General features: G+C 40.4%; 1 protein-coding gene across 4 annotated transcripts in view; it reads left to right on the forward strand.

The window, feature by feature from the left end:
* The window catches only part of LOC144018751 (netrin receptor UNC5C-like), a 316561-nt gene that overhangs the window by 197288 nt on the left and 103222 nt on the right, over nucleotides 1-16051 (forward strand). The window lies entirely within an intron of this gene.

A 16051-nucleotide genomic window follows, 5' to 3' on the forward strand; every position in this document is an offset into this window, starting at 1 on the left:
ATATGTCTAATTTTGCATTTGAGCCCTTCAATTAAGGCCATGAATTGCGATGAATGAGCACTCACTGCTGCATTTTCATGGCCTGTGCTCCAATTTCCGAGTAGGAATTTGTCAAAGTGCGATCCGACTTAATGTTCAATTTCAGACATGGGTCCTTGAGGCTTTTTCCATCCAATTTGGTGTAAATCGGTCAATCTGGTGTTGGGGGCAATTTTTCTCAACTTTCCAACAGCTTCTATAGTGAGATTTGAGGGTTCATGTTGGGGAGGCCCACATCCATATTCAACAAGATACATGTGCTTGAAAAAAAAGAAAACACCCACTAAAATGGATCATTCGCTGCGTTGCCTGAGTCCTAAATACTCCTGGTTTGTAATATTAGCAGGAAATAAATGTCTGCAATGATAAAGAAAAAAACATGTAAAAGGCTGTGTCTGCAGTCTGCATTTTTTGTTGTTGGTGTTTTTTGTTTATTTAAGTGGAGCGGCTGCTCCTATTAATGAGATACAAGACGAACAGTTGTTTACCGTGTGCGTGCGTGCAAAGGAGTCAGCAGGGGAGAGAAGCATGGTCAGTAATGTGTTTGTAATAAGGTCAGAAGAAGAAGTCCATTATAAAACAAAACCCTTGAGGCTCTATTTATAGTGATCTAAGACCACGAGGCGAGGCGAGTGTGGGGAAAAAGACAAGGGAAGTCCTCCAAAGTGGAGGAGGGCGGTGGCCAAAGGTGTTTGGGAAGTGAAGAAGGATGACAGTGAGGAGGGTTGAGGATGGCTTGGATGTGGTCTCATGCTTGGGAATGTGCCAAAGGAGAAGCTATGGAGCAGGGATCTCCTTTACATTTCATTTATAATTAAAAAACAAAAAAAGATTCTGCAATATTTCAGCTTTTTCTGATCAAATTTAAATTGTATTATTAGAACATGCACAATAAAATATATGCGGCGCGCTATAAATGAACTTTGGACACCGACGAGAGTCGAGGGAGGGATAAGAAGCCTCCAGATGGAGACAGGCGCGATCCAATTTTTATCTTCAGCCGTGAAGGAAGTCGTCTGCAAATGAAATAAGCCCGTAAGCTTCCCTCGGTCTTCTCATTGTGCGTGTTTGCAGACTCAACCGATTCTTCCTGGACAAATACAATCTACATGGGTCCAATCCTCTCTGGAGCAATGTGCGTGCGAGACGGGTCGATGCATACAGTAGCACTTATTAGCAGTGATAACAGGACCTGCTAACATGGAGATGTCGAAGAGGTCTCGCGACAAAGGTGGAACGTGGAACATTCAAATCTTAGGCCTTACTAGTTGGTAGATTAATGGCACACCAGCAAGATCTTGCACTGGAGCAAAAAAAAAAAGATCTACCATACAGCTATGATACAGACATCTAATAAGTAGAGTGACTAGGAAGCAGAGGGTTGGAGCAAATCATATTTGGGCTGGCTAAACACCGCGATAAATGACATTTGTCAATTCTGGATGAGTTCCAGTCAGGACTACGTCTGGAAGGACCTCAGTTGGCAAACACTTCTCTGGCGAAGCCTCTGCCAACTGTCACACATCCACTACAAATTTTCAAAGTGGATTTTCCTTTGGCAGTTTTTTTTTTTTTTTTTTCTGCCACACACAATTGAACCACTTGTGAAGCCCGGACTGCTTCTGATGTGTCTGGTCGTCATGTCAGTATCAATGTAAGAGGTTCAGAGACAGTTTTGATCAACACGGTAGACACCGACCACCTGCAGTCCTAACTTCAAATAATCTGTGTCGAGTTGAACTTTAGGATGAATCCATCTATTTTATATATGGTTTGTCCTAATTTGGGTTACTGGTCTCTTGAGTCTGCCCCTGTTGACTTTGGGTAAGAGGTGGAGTCATGTCATGGTTGCCAGCCAGTGAACAGGGCACATCTGGGCAAACATTCACTTTGACACCTATGAACAATTTTTTTTACATCATTTTCAGTTTTGGGATTGTTGGAGGATGTACCATGAAGATATTGAAACCCGGAGCCTCGTGACAATGAGGCTTCCCTGACATTTGGTTGTTACGTTTACAAAAGAATGTTTTCCTGCAATTTGAAGACGAGAAGAGTGTGGTTTTGTTCACCACCAAGCTACCACTGGCTATCAGGCCAGAACAGCTCAACTGCAGTTCCGTCTGACTTCTCAAATTTCCACTAATTGACGACCAGTCCTCTTGAAGCCCAACAGAGAATTCTGGCTACCATAGTTTTAGGTCAAGACATTAGATCTGAGACCACAATCAAAATGTTACCTCAGCCCCTTTGGTCAGAGGAGAAAATGTACAGTTGGGTAGCTGTAAAGGTGGTCAGGTATCCTCAACATGTCTTCCTGTGACAAATGGGAATATGGTGACTCACTTCACCTGTACTTTCACTAAAGTTGCTAAGGTCAACACTTTATGGAAATAAAATCAGCAAAGCTGTCAAATTTAGAGAGCTGCTGAGTCACATCTTCTCTGGGGTCAAATTGTCACTTGACCCTCGGCTCAGTGGTCGGCCCCCACCCCCTCCCCAGGCCATGAAACTCCTTTTGGGGGTGTACATCTGCTGAATATTCCTTGTTCCCGCTCAAATGAGGTCAGAGTGGCGAGTATCTCAACCTCCTGCGCAGGGATCGCAGTGAGACGATCTGTTTTTCAACTTTGTCGATTCTCTGGTTTGCAAGTCTTTGCTTCTTTTTGCAGTGCAGATGGGGAATTTTCTCTCACTTCTGTGTTCCAGAAGTGGGAACACTCTGTACCAAAAAAAAAAAAAAAAAAGAGGAACGAGTATTTGTGAAAAAGTAAATGTGAAAATTGATTTCAATCTCAAGGATCATGGAGAACATGCGGTTTCGCAACTAGAAATTCACCTGAAAAGTCAAGTGTGAATGCTTGGAGTCTCATTTGCGGATCTCAAGTACGATCCATCCATTCCTAAACCCAACTGTGTGAACCACTACACATGATGAAATACCAATAAAATAAATTGAGGACTGTCGCAACGTATAGAAAAACTATGCCTTCGAGTATCTTGAGCATATGGATGGTACGGTAATAATCTTGTGCAATGATCCTTTGGCAATGTCGGCACATTATTGCCACATTATTGTGTTTTCAGAAGCATGTCTTGGATCTATCGCCGACAGTAGTCGTCTTTCTCCCAATATTCCCACTCCTGTTATGTTTGTTTGACAGGAACAGCAATAATGTCCCTGGATCACTTTGACCCATGGGTACGTTTAATTATCCAAAATTGTCATAGACTCTTTTAGTGTAAAAGTCTGCTCATTATAAAGTCAATACTTATAATTTCTACTCTTGTGTAACATTTGTTTTTCTGGATAATATCCATGGGTCACTTTGACTCACGAGGTCTGTGTAATGATCAGAAATGGATCAGAAACATTTTTTTTTTTTGTAATCCTGCTAACGAACAACGCCAATACGCCATTTGCATTCTTTTGATACATCTTTTTTCCTCAGCAATAGCAATAATATTAGCAAGTTATCCAAAAGTTTCTGAAATTTTAAAAATGTCAACAAACATTGTGTTTGAGCTCATAACTCCTTCAGTAACAATTTCAATCCTCTCTTTTTTTTTATTTCAGAAATGCACAGAAATATTTTTTTATTGAATATGCTTGTTATACATACCAAAAAAGTATGTTAACCATTAATTTCAACTTCCCTATGGGTCAGTTTGACCCACAATATAACAGGAGGGGTTCATCACTTTTTCCAAAAAAAAAAAAGAAGCAATTTGTAGAGTGATGCTAGAGATTATTGCTTGGTTTATTTTTATTTTTCATCTATCACAATTGTGGTGTCTTAACACTCTTGACATTGCGGCAAATATTTGGAAAATATTCACATTTCGCCAACAAGTACACATTTATTATGGCATAATCACAAAGTTCAAGAATCAAGATGTTACTGCTACACTGCTAGTGGTTTTCAGTCTTAAATAAACAGTTCTACGTTTTGCATTTTGTTCCCTCACTGTACATTTTAACCCCGGGAATTCACTTGGCAAGCTATGCAAAGTAAAGAAAGAAAATAATCTGGTTGTCACGAGATAACAGGAAAAGAAAGCAGGTGAGTGCTTTCTCATCCAAACGGCCGGGCAGCCTGCAGGAGAAATAGACAGCATTATGCTATATCTTTGAAATTAGGCCAGTGTTTTGATATGCCGATGCTCTGCCCAGCGCCGACTGCCTGCATTAATATGGATGGCGAGCTGTGATAGTAGAACATGAATGAAAGCGAAGCCTTGCTTTTCCCGCAGGCCTCGGGATAAGGGAGACAGAATCCATCTGGAAGATAACATTACACAGCATCTCACACAAGTTTGTACCCCCACAAGCTTACATGGGACTATGCATTTCAATGAGATTCTCCATCTGCATGTGGATGTGTCAGCGAGTGCGTGCGAGCGTGTGTGGCAAATTTTCATGTCGAAGCAACCGAATGTGTCACAACAGCAGGTAACCCTTTGAAACCAACATAATTGTTTTCTTCGCCCGTTTGTTCACTTAAATGCATTTTCCCGCCGCTTTGTTGTGGCGGCCTTGTCGCGTTATTACAGCATTATTCACTTCAAGGGAGACTTGATTAAACAATATTGTAAATTGCAAGCATGGAACATTAAATGTAATTTTGTTTTTTTTTGTGGAGAATAATTTGTGTTCTGAATTAGTTGAAGGCTAAGTGGCAAGTTTATAGAGTTTTTGTATTGCATGTTTTGTTTGTTGCTGTTGCATGACCACCACGTACACAAATCTGCAGCACTGATGTGGCATCTCCTCTTGGTGATGAAGTGTTGAGCATAATGGTGTTATTTTGTTGTGTGAATTTTCCTTGGCAGTAAGATGCCAAAATATGGAACCAACAACTTTTACATTAGACGGGCTTTTACCTGATAGGTTAGGGATGTAATGATAATGGCAATCTTGGGATATTGCGATAATAAAAGTGCCACAACATCGTCGTCGTCATGTCATGATATTAAAAGCAGCACATCTGTTAAAAATAAATAAATAAATAAATAATAATGTTGATTTCCACTTGTGCAGTTTTAGCACCCCGTGGTGGCTTGTTTTTCAGTGCAGTTTAATTTTCACAAGTCATGCTTTAGCCCTTTACGTTTAAAATCCAGATGAAGGGGAATGTAATATGCCTGTGAACCGAGTCAATATGTGGAGGCACTCAATGCGTGCATGCATTAGCAAGTAAGTGCCTCAATATTAAGTGTTATTAGAGATTGTAGGTTGTTTATATGCATTGCTGTTATGTACAAAAGCAAAATCATGTGGGGGTTTTTTGGGGGGGGAATGAGAATGCATCGAGAATCACGAGACGCCAAGCCCCCTTGGGCTTTGTAAATGCACAGAGGAACCGAGGTAATAATCCGACAAACACACACTTCTCGGTTTGGCTTAAATAGACAGTGAATTGATCGGATTGGCTGTGGCTAGACATGTGGGTAACAGGACTGACATGGAATTATCTGATTGGCTGTTGACCAAGTAAAGAGATTAAAGATTCTTGACATCACATAGCTCCTGACATCGCATAGCGTTTTTCCAGTTGAAGCCAGATGATGGTTACATCAGTTCAAAATAGACACTTGACCTCACGGTCATGACCCAAACATAGCCCTTGCATGACCCAAACTTAACCAACTTAACCATGGCATGACCTATCATGACAGGATGATTTTATTTTATTATTTTATTTTTTTTAAATATTGTGTGTATTTTCTATATCACCAACCTCCCCACAATATCGTGATAATTATCGTATCGTGACCTTCATATCGTATTGTGATGTTCCGATATCGTTACATCCCTACGATGGGTAAAAAAAAATAAAAAATATGTAAATATGTAAAATAAAACATTCACAGTCATGTGTGGGAGTTTTTTTGTTTTTTTTTTTGTAAATTTTGTAACCTATTTTTATTTATTTATTTTTTTCCTCTGAATGTTAACTACTGTTTCTTGATGCTTATGTGTTGTCTTTCCTCGTGTAAAGCACATTGAGTTGCCTTGTGTATGAAATGTGCTATACAAATAAACTTGCCTTGCCTTGCCTTGCTGTTCCAAGCGATTCCTATCCAATTCAATCAGTATGGACGCAGACATTTTGCATGAACGGATTAGTTTGTTCTGTCATTTTGACCCAATCCGCTTCTCTGTTGGGGATATATCAGGACACGCAAGTGCTAAGGCATGTATTCCTTCATGTAACACTCGGCGAGAGCCATGAAAAAGAGAAAAGCTGTCACACTGCCTACCTGCGAGTGCCCACGCGTCAGCTGCTCCTCAGGAGAAGTACGCATCCTCCTTTAAAATGTGGCAAATTGATAAGATAATCCCGTATTCGAGCTTGTCGAGATAACTGAATAAAAATAAGGAGTCGGCGGCTGCTCCGGCAGATTCGACGGCACCATTAGAGCTATCAAATGGATCTCGTAAGATGACGTTAAATATTCATTGGAATCATTTAAGGTGATCGGCTGGCGAGACACGCACACGCTTGTCTAATTGAGTCAGTGCGACGGCTCGGCTGCATATTAAAAGCATATTGTAGACTCTCATCACCTGCTGATGCTTAGTGGATGCTGTCTTTGGAGCTGCTTTATCGGATGATCGGAACACTGAATTAACCTTGAGTGGATATTGGCCGGCACGGCAGGCGAGTGGCTAGCACATGCGACGCATAGTTCTGCAATTAAATTATCTTTAGGTGTGAACGAGAGTTTGAATGAATGTTTGTCTATAAGATTGGCTGGCTGTGGTGTATCAGTTGGTGACCCCCTTGTGAGGAAAAATTGTATACTAGGTGTATGAATGATATTCTGAAACCATCCATCCATCCATTTTCTCTACTACTTACTGCTGTGCTGAAGCCTAACCCAGCTGATATATTTTTTATTATTATTATAGTATTCTGTAGCTAGTAGTACTATTTCTATAGCCAGTAGATGGAGCTTGCACTTCTTAAATTCAAATGTGATTCCTCTAAATCAGTGGTATCAAAGTCTGGTTCTCAAGTCCTGCATGTTTTTCAAGGTTTCCCACATTCAACACAGCTGATTCATATTTATGCTCATCAGCAAGCTCTGCATGAGCCTGATAATGATCCTGATCATTGAATCAGGTGTGTTGGAGTAGAGGAACCTCAAAAACATGCAGGACTCAGGCCCTTGAGGACCAGATGTTGACACATCTGCTCTACTTCTACGTCTTCAAATCAAAATGGTGTTATTCATTTGCACCTTTGGAGTGTAGTAAGCCATTAAAACACCATTTTCGGAACCCAAAAATATCACATGAAATGGATTCCATTTCCAAGAATTGAGCAGTGATGTAATCTGGTAGGAAATACAAAAAAAATAACATTTTTAAGTCACACATTTTACCCAATATGTTTGATTCAATCCCAATATAATGTACTTTTCATGAGTTTCAGTTGGCCAAAAGTGGACACAATAGAGCCAAAATCTACAACTTGATGTGAATATGTTATTGATATTTTTTAACAGTTGAAGTTGCAAATGATAAAATGAGACACAAATCCACCCATGGGAAGTTTGCAATAAAACAGCTAAAATGATTCAATAAAAAGAAGTGAGGTGGAAACAAATGGCCAACATTGAGCCCAGAGTGTTAATCAACTCTGTTTTGCATTGTGGGAGAAATGAATAATTTGTTGGTTATTATTCCAATGTTGTAAATGTGGTCATTAAACACGGAAGTCGTAGATGTGTCTCTCCCAATACAGACTCACACTCTTTTCCCTTCCAAATTCCAATCTGGTATTCATCAGGCGGAATTCGCTCCCATTTGATCAGTCCAATCACATTTAAAGCGACTACTCGGATGACTCCAATTATTTTGTCAAACTGACAGCCGCTCTCACACATGGAAGCGCCACACACGGGGGTGAAACTCTCCTCCTGAATACTAAGAAAACACACACACAAAAAAATAACTACCATATAAATGCTTTGTATGCATTCACAAGGCAAATAAGGGATCAAGCCTATCCTACACCTCGTACGATCATGGGGAAGCATCTGCATTAATGCATAGCCGCGTACATTTCTATAAACATATGCAATTTGATAGACTTACAGTATGTCTGTTTAAAAATGCATGTATTCCCTGCCACACACACTACTTTAAAAACTAATATGCACTTTGACGCCACACCGACCTGATAACTTGAAGCAACGCAGCCTTCAGAATGATAATGAGGTAATAACGGGAAATATGCATGTATGTATGAGGGGTTTATATTCCAATAGCTCTGTTCCCTTGATTGCATAAACAGTGTAAGCTCTGAAGTTGAACAACTTTGGGTCGTACCATTCTGAATTCAGTCGCAACTGGGGAGAAATGTCTGAAGTTGCACCAAATGTCTATCTTTTTTTTTTTTTTTTCTTAGTTCAAACCATAACTATAACACAAATGGAAAAAAATGTTCTCTGCGGCACTACATATAGTAATAATCTGATTAGATTACGTTTGTGGAATGTGAATAAAGCAGCAAAATCCTCCCGTTTTTATCCACCTTACAGGACGGCCATTTTGCCTTGTAGTGTCATCTGTTGTTAACTGAAAATGACATCACATTTCCAAAGGGTTCAGATGGCAAATGTCACACGAACGATCCCAGAAAACAGGTGACGCGTTATTGGTCGTTACCTGGGCCTTTCGGCACTGTGATGTCACTTCCAGTTGAATGCAGGTGGCAGTACAAGGCAAAATGGCCGCCCCCTGAGATGGACAAAAATGGGAGGATTTTGCTGCTTAATTCCAAATGGTTTAAAATGTTTGTTGGGCTGTAAATTCAATTTATTCCAAAATAAAAGATTATTTTATTCAGGCATATTATTTCTAATAGACTTGTGTATGTCCAAATCTGAACGCCACCTTCACAAACCATTGATTCGACCGTGTTCAACCTAAGATGATCCAATTACTTCCATTGAACTTTGAAGTACCTCCTGATCAAACAATCTGGAGAAAGAAGAGCCCGGAGGTGATTTATGACAGGGACTGGGAGGGGGGGGACGTACAAATCAAGTCAATGGCGGTCTTTGGCGAGAGTGACAAACGACGGAACACGCAATGCGTCTTAATACTCTGTCTCCATATGTCTTCTTCATTCTTCACGGGCCCGTGTGGCCCTTATAAATCTAGCTGTGTTCACCACACACGTGGCCCACCATGTCAGCCAGAGACACAAGGCAGCCGTCATTGTCTGTTCCCATAAAGGTGCTCGCTTTTACATCCTGTTACTATTAATTGCTTTGGAGGAAGCCCTCAAATCCTGGCGGGCGTCAAATTGACTGTGACGAGCAAAGGGTGCTGCTGCCTGTGCCGTCTTCTGGCGTTTGACCGTCATGGCTGACTCATGCTATCGTCTTCTGCATGTGAACGCTTAGAACGGATGAGCACATCTCAAATACAAGCTGATTTGATCAGACTGTCGAGGTTTTAAATGTTTAGATGTCCTCTTTCCCTTTTTTTAGGGACCTACAAGAAAAACTTTTCAATGGTCAGTTACGTTTTGTGAGCGATATAGCAAAAGACACTCCAGTATGTAGTTTGATGTAGCGTTTTACTCAGCATGGATCATTTCACATTTTGCCAGAAAAATGTGCAGAACACAAAAGGACAAAAGAACATGAGCAAAAAAGTGAAAGATTCCTGGAAGCAATAGTTTTGCTTGTATTGATTTCATTAGCGCTTGTGAATGCCTCAGACACTGCAGACTGATTACACGCTGTGAATGTGATTTGTTCTCGCTCTTGAAACGCATCCGGAAAAACAACCACAAATGAAAAATAAATAAATAAAAGAGGTTTTAAAGCCCCTAACAAGTGTTCAATATCAGCGCTTAATAGGGGCCTGTTAGGATCAGAACATCATTAAGTGAGCATTAGCTTTGTAAAATTCTGCTAATGATCATATTTGATCATATTTGCATTATGTTTAGAGACTTTGTGAACTCAAATGGTAGATCCTCGGGCGAAAGCAGGTAAACAAAACCTACTTACTATTCATATGCATGAATATTTAAATATCAGATAAGTTAAGACACTCTAAATCTACAATGGAATTAAATTATGACCTAAACTTTCAAGGAAAGATTTTTTTTTTTTTTTTTTTTTTTTTTTTTTATATTCAGAATGCTAATGTCAGATCTTTAATGAGGAGAGATTTACAAGTGGAATTTATTAAAACAGTATTCATGAAGTGAGTCTGTGATATTCTCTTGTGTTTCTGCAAATGTTTAATTCTTTCAATTAAACAGTTGGACATTGGCTGAGCAGTCAGGCCAAAGTGTTGGTCATATTTTGTAGGTCCCAAGAAGAGGACCAAGCTTGGGTGGTATAAACTAAACTAGCAATAAGCTAGACGATTTCAAAAGAGAAACCTCATCCAGGCAAAAGAGGACGTCTGGTCACCCAAGACTCAAATTGTGAAACCAAATTTGCATTCTAATCTAACGTGGAAAATCCCACTTAAATTGATCACAGTCTTATTGGATCATCCTGTATTTGTCTTGGGCTTAGGTTAAGATGCTACGTGCTGTAACCGTTCATAGCGCATCTTCACTTCTCGCCTTTGCGAGCGTCACCAACAAAAAGTCAAAACACTTGCACAACTGGCTGAAGTCTCGAAAGACATCACATCACAACATCAAGTCCTGCATAGGATGATGGTCAGAAAACAAGAACTTTACCAGTGAAATGAGGATATCTGGTCACTCTTGACTCAAACTTTGAAACTCAATTCCCATAATTTCTATTGAATATGGAAAATATTTAAAATGACTTGGATTTGCCGATATACTATAATTGATCGCTTAACCCGTAGGCAGTATTGTGACCCATTTTGGGCTTTGTGTTAGTTCTGACCAAGTCATTTTAAAATAAGATATAGCCAACAGGCTACAAATGTGAGCTATAGCGCAGCCATGATGTAGTAGGCAGTTCACTGTAGTGGTAATGCTACATCTACTGCGATAACAACGGGTCACGGCAACCATGTGTGTGAAATCATGTGTTTTCAAAACTGGGTAACAGCTACAGGCCTGTGTTTTCAACATGCCTATGTATGGCAAACATTACCTTTTTGTCTACAGTATATATTTTTGCAGCTGTTGCTGATAAGACGCTAAGAGCTATGATCTCACGACTTGCACGGCTCCCGCGCCTTGATACGAATCTTGCGGCGTCACTTAGCAGGAAAGCAAGGTCCTGGCCCTCAGTGTGAAATCTTGACGGAAGACACACATGTGCCATTTAGACCCTTATTTGGCTGTGTTGGATGCGTAGATGCCTGGAATTCCTCTGCATCAATCCACTGGAAGCATCCAAATAGTCTCAATCCCCCCAAATGTCATATATGACAATTACTCGCAGGAATATCAATAAGTCTTTCAGCATGAGTAGTTCAAATTTAGTTGCTCTGTTTCAGTCGGGTTGTTTAGTGACATAATAGCTATGGGCATTCGCCAACACAATCAACAGTGAATCATCAGTCAGTATCCTGTACATCAATCGCAAGTCTGCCTATAGCTTAAACGCCAATTGACACTCATTTGTTCAATAGTGTGTGAAAGGAGTACATTAGTAAGAGCTATCAGTTGGGAGGAAGGCATTTGGCAAGATGTCAGTATGCCTGTTTCCATTATAAAGTAAGGCTGTCATATAGGCAATATGTCGGTAGGTAGTATGTCAGGAGGCCTGTTTTAAATATGTTGGAGGTTGGGTCGTATATCTTTAAATAGTATGTCAGTACTCAACACTGTAGTTTGTCAGTCGACAGTATGTCAATAGGCTTTATGTCAGGAGGCACTTAAGGAGGATGTCAGTAGATATTGCTACTTCTGCTGCAAGTACTATCTCAGTATCTGTTCGGTGTGGAATACCTGTATTTTTAACCAGATGGGTGCTGGGTTCTTACAGTTTGTATTCAAATAACAAATTTTGTTGCCAACCGTTCCATTTGCCCACACTGAGTTTGGGAGAAAAGGCTTTTGTCTGCCTCTGGAAATTAACATATTTTATCTCTTTGAGTACCGTATTTTCCGCACTATAAGGCGCACCGCATTATAAGGCGCGCCTTCAATGAATGACATATTTTAAAACTTTTTCCATATATAAGGCGCACCGCATTATAAGGTGCACCGCATTATAAGGCACACCTTCAAAGAATTACATATTTTAAAACTTTTTCAGTATATATGGCGCTATAGTAGAGGCTGCAGTTACGTTATGCATCCATTAGATGGTGCTGCGCTAAAGGGAATGTCAACAAAACAGTCAGATAGGTCAGTCAAACTTTATTAATAGCTTACAAACCAGCTTTTTGACAACTCCATTCACTCCCAAAATGAATAAACAGCTGTTTTAATATTTTCTCTGAGGTAAAGTATTAGCATTAGCTAGCGATCCAAGATGGTGGGATCTTTTGCGCATGCGCGTCACGATCGTGCACGGTCACCGATAGCGTCTTGACAGCGAGACCTGTTGCGGCTCAATATTGATCCATATATAAGGCGCACTGGATTATAAGGCGCATGGTCAGCTTTTGAAATAATTGAAGGCTTTTAGATGCGCCTTAAAGTGCGGAAAATACGATAACTTAAAATCCAGCTTGAGAGCATTTCAGACAGACTCAAACCCGTACCCGTTCTGTCTAATTGTCATGTCATTTTAAATTGTGTAACTTTTTACTGACATGTATGTAATTTTAATTTTAAATTTAACTCCTGCGGCTTCTTGGCCAGACTCCTTTGGAAAAGAGTTTTTTTTTTTAATCTAAATGGGGGCATTCCTGGTTAAGTAAAGCTTAAATGAAGTACAGTTGAAGCAGCTGCCGTAGATCCATGATCAGATGTGCGTCAAGTCGTTTTCACACCAAGTCAGATATAGTGACATCATCCCTATTATGTGCTTAGGACAATTCACCAGTAGTATTATGACAGATTGTGAAAAATGGACTAAAGATTCAAACCTCAGTTGTTTGAGGTCAGTAGGTAAGCCCTTTCTCAGACGACAGAAGGAAGTACTGTATATCCTTTGGCGTAACATGCGAAGTATACATCAGTAGAAAGTATGTCAATAGGTTTTACAGCAGCCATTTGTAACTTTGTCAGTTCATCTGGTCTTACATAAATAGGCACAGATGTTGGTATGTCTGCACTCTTCAAGTCTTTAGTCAGTAGAAAGATACTGCCCAGTCCCGTGTGTCTGTTGAGTATTGCCATTATTACAACCATTGTCAGTTGTCAGACACACTCAAATATGATTGGCCCCAGCTGATGACTTCATCCACAATAGATGTTCCCGATATTTATTGGTCGTGTTCCGCAAGATGTTTTTGAAGCGGAGCCATGAGCAAAGGGATAAATGGAGGTTTTGGGTCCCCCCCCCACCCTCACCCCGCGCTGCACAATATTTACAAGGTACAGTAAATCGAACCGGGGATATTGTTCGGCTGCAGCCATTAATTATTGATGACAGCGTTCGGGCCAGACGTTTATGAGCTGGGCTGTGAGGGTGCGTAATTCACTCTATTGGCGGGGTGGGCGGGGGTCTTCAGGAGAGGAGCCGACAGATAAACAAGTGGAGGATTGACGGCTTGGGAGTGAGGCGTAAAAAGGTTGAAGGGGGGCAAGAAATGGAATGACATGAGCACAAAGACAAGGGGAATTGTGTATCAATTCCTCCGCCTATTCCTTATTCCGCCTGGCCCGCTCTTGGGCTATCATGTTTCCTTTACCAATCAATAATTTATAGCTGCCACTATGGAGCAATGAGCCCCCCCCAGCGCCAAATGACAGATGAGGATGACAGTCAGTGTGCACCGGGGCTTGCAGAACGAAAAGCGGGAGGGATGCCTGGAGTAGTGGAAAAATAAACAATGTTCATTGTCATAATTGTATGATTTTCTTTCATGTGTAACTGACATTAAAGGGAAATATTATGGAAATGTTATTTTTGAGTTGCTTGTTGGGTCTATCAAGTGCCTGCCCACCCGTCAACTGTGAAATTACACGACCAAATGCCTTCTTTCTGAGGCAGAAAGTGGGGCTAGAAGCAAACTGTTCAGATTTTGGCAGATTAATTTAAATAACAGCACCTCCCACTGAGTCTCTCCATCTCATCTATCCTGTCCATTTAATTTCTTGTCCAGACTACACCATCACTATTGTGTCAGAGGTCAAAAGCTATGCGGCGCTGAAGTGTTGTTGGGTGCGCAAATTAGTGGACGCAAAGAAACCCCCTACAACAATATGAAACAGCTAAAAGTGAGATTAATTGAGAGATGAACTAGGATTAACAAAGAAAAAAAATAGGTGAATCTGTGTTGCGACTCGCTAGCAACAATTCAAACCCACTGAGATATCACCGTGATCGCTGTCGCTATGAACTGTGGGCTTGATATTTTTGTGCGTTTCTTTTGAAATTGATAGTTGTGAATTTTCATTTTTACTTCACTTAATTAATACATAGTTTATACATGTGAAGCCCTTTGGGACAATTTTGTGAAAGATGGCTATAGAAACTGTCATCTTGGTCATCCCTTCATCTTCCTAAGCGTTCATCCTCTTTTGAGACAATTTTTGAGACAACGTTGAGACAATTTTGCACACAGCATTCTACAGTCTACAGTGCACACTTGGATAAATCCATTTTCACTCACATTCAGACCCATGGACAATTTAAAGTCTTCACCTAAATCAGGGGCGTCAAACTACCGTATTTTCCGCACTACAAGGCGCACCTCATTATAAGGCGCACCTTCAATGTATGACATATTTTCAAACTTTTTCCATATTTAAGGCGCTGCAGTAGAGGCTGGGGTTACGTTATGCATCCATTAGATGGTGCTGCGCTAAAGGGAATGTCAACAAAACAGTCAGATAGGTCAGTCAAACTAGATTAATAGATTACAAACCAGCTTTCTGACAACTCCATTTACTCCCAAAATGAATAAACAGCTGTTTTATTATTTTCTCTGAGGTAAAGTATTAGTATTAGCTAGCGATCCAAGATGGCGATATCTCCTGCGCATGCACGTCACCGATCGTGCAGGGTCACCGATAGCGTCTTGACAGCGAGACCTGTTGCGGCTCAATATTGATCCATATATAAGGTGCACCTGATTATAAGGCGCATGGTCAGTTTTTGAAAAAATTGAAGGCTTTTAGGTGCGCCTTATAGTGCGGAAAATACGGTAATTTTTGTCACGGGCCACTTTGTAAGTATGGCTTCCCTTAGACTGCCATTGAGGCAGTGAAACCAAAAATATGTTTAAGTTTCTGTTCATATTACAACATATACACAACAAATTGATGGATCACTAATTTTGAAATCAGAAGTCAAGGATACTGAATAGTGTAGTTCGTTCATTTTTTCAGTTGTAAAAAGGGTAAACAAAAAAATCAAAATGTTATATTTATTACACAGGATATTTTGAAATTGGATTTAAAATTGATGACACATGATTTTTTGTTTTTGCGAGACAAGTAAAATGAAGTGGCGGGCCTAGATTCTGACACCTGTGACCTAAATGCATGCTTTTGGAATGTTAACCTTGGAGAGCTTGGGAAAAAAACATATCAATTCCACACTGGAAGGCTGTGATTCGAACTGTGAGGCAGACATGCTATCCACTAGTATCGTGCCGCTCATCTTAGTCCTTATAAATAAATATCATAAAGGTCTTGCATGAAAATTCATTCCAGTCGCCGCTGTCAAGGGAGCAAAGAAACCCTCCAACGTGACATGGCGGCAAAATAAATCCATGAGTGGGAGAAACTTTTTTTTTTCTGGCAGATAATGGAATTACGCCGCGGAAATGTCTCACAATTTTCCCTCCTGTCAGAGAACTAATTAGAGGGATGGCGAGCAGAGAGACTGTCAGCACGGTGACATCAAAGTGGAGGCGGCCTACTCACTTCCCGTTATTTTTGGTCGTGTTGTTTTACCTAAGCTGCTTTTATAGCTCCGAGCC

The sequence above is a fragment of the Festucalex cinctus genome, chromosome 5 (genome assembly GCF_051991245.1).
Source record: "Festucalex cinctus isolate MCC-2025b chromosome 5, RoL_Fcin_1.0, whole genome shotgun sequence".
Lineage (NCBI taxonomy): Eukaryota > Metazoa > Chordata > Actinopteri > Syngnathiformes > Syngnathidae > Festucalex > Festucalex cinctus.